At 41.2% G+C, this 1,930-nt stretch overlaps 1 non-coding gene across 1 annotated transcript; it reads left to right on the forward strand.

Moving 5' to 3' along the window:
* The first annotated feature begins 269 nt into the window (after positions 1-269).
* Trnap-cgg (transfer RNA proline (anticodon CGG)) lies at positions 270-343 on the forward strand. The gene has a single exon. It is a non-coding gene; the product is annotated as a tRNA-Pro (tRNA).
* Positions 344-1,930: the final 1,587 nt, after the last annotated feature.

Below are 1,930 nucleotides of genomic sequence, written 5' to 3' on the forward strand. Positions count from 1 at the left end.
TAAAATTATTTGTTTTGTTGTTAAAAATCGGCACCGAAAAAATAGTGACGACTTTGCCCCGGTCTCCCCTATAATTTGACGCTACGAGTTTAACAATGTAGAAAAAGATTTCAATATATCCTAATTATGTAGATTCGATGTGCTTTTCTTGCTTAATTATCAGGAGTTAAATAGTATGTACTTTCGGTTTAATTATACACCGCGACTTAAATATCGGTGTCTCCATCTTATTATTGTTTAGTGTGTTATTACGATAAATATTACCACATGCCTCAGTGGTCGAATTGGTATGACGCCCTACACGGAATGAGGGAGGTTCCAGGTTCGAACCCTGGCTGAGGTAATTTTAATAATTTAATTTAATTTAAATTATTTAAAAATGAGATGCTTATATACGTATATATATAAGTATCAAAGATTATATTAACGTCTTGACGATCAATCGGACCAAAACCAATGGTCGCATCGTCACGATGATTACTTGCCAATTTGTAGTCGATGAAATGAACGTTTAATGTTAAATAGTATTCTTCATTTCTTCCGGCGACAATTTCTCTGTCACAAACAATTTCTTGCAATTAGCACAGAGTTGCAATTAGTATCACAACAAGTTCGTGAAAGTGATACGAGAAAACGTGGCACGATGAACTTAAGTCGTTTAACAGCGTCTTTGATGTCCGCAGTCTCTGTTCTCCGGGTAGAAACAATGACTTGTTCTTTAGATACATAATCGTACCTAGTGTGCAAAATGTCTTTCTGAAATTGTGTGACTTTAAGTGCAAAAGCATGCCTCCTCGTAGTCACTATTGTCTATCATTCTCTCTCTCTCTTTCTCTCTCTCTCTCTCTCTCTCTCTCTCTCTCTCTCTCTCTCTCTCTCTTCCCCCTCCCCCTTTGTTATTTTTTATTTTCCTCGCAGTAAGAAAAGTGCATATAAAAATTTGTTCCATGATGCACGTTACGCGTCAAAAACTGATGAGAAAAACATTCGTATTTCTCATCAGTTTTTGACGCGTAACGTGCATCATGGGACAAATTTTTATATGTACTTTTCTTACTATTTGTATTTATATTTTGCCTTCGACAAAAAGATAAAACACAATACTAATAAATCGAAATTAAAGCACGTAAGGTTCTCTTCCTCGAATAGAAATCTTCCATTCGTATCGCGCATTGTGCAGACCCTCATTCGAAACTCCCTGTACAGTGAGGATTATTGTTCTTTAAACAACGATAGTACAATCAAGCAACAATCTCGTTTCAGTGACCCGTACGATCGCTTCCCACGACACTTTTATCCGGCGCCAATTAAATCGCGAGCAACAATTAACGCTGTAACAATTAGCATCGCGTTTTCCGCGACACATTCGCCTCCTCTTCCCCTCCGGTTTTCATTGTATTGTACAACGCTCTTTTGTGCTCTTTATTCGATTATCACGCTAATCAAATTTCTGCCACGCATCGTTTCGTAACCGGGCGCGATTGTACCGCATTGCCGTAGCGTGCATCGACAATTGTACCGCTATATCTGTTTGCATTCGCCGTGGTGCAGAGCGGCGCGAGGAGTCCGAGGACGCCGCGAGGCCCAATCTCCTGTGTGTGTTCTTCGCCTCGCCGATGTCGGGCCAGTCGGTCAGTCGGTGAGTATTGGTGAGTATACTATTAGCGTAATTTCTCAGGCCGGCCGACGGCGACGGATCCCGCGATATGCCATCTCGCATCTCGTGACAAGATGCGGTGAAGGTGTCCCTGATCGGGCCGACGTAGAGACCCTCCAGGGAGAGACTGACCAAAAGGCGACGTGGTTTTGTTTTTATTTGCATTCAAACCGGAAACAAAAAAGACGGAGATATTAATATGAAAGTGTAGGGAGGAAGACAGGATCTCTACTATTTCCTGTTTGCATGCAAATGGCGGCGAATTAACCAGTC

This window comes from Temnothorax longispinosus, chromosome 8, assembly GCF_030848805.1.
Source record: "Temnothorax longispinosus isolate EJ_2023e chromosome 8, Tlon_JGU_v1, whole genome shotgun sequence".
Classification (NCBI taxonomy): Eukaryota; Metazoa; Arthropoda; class Insecta; order Hymenoptera; family Formicidae; genus Temnothorax; species Temnothorax longispinosus.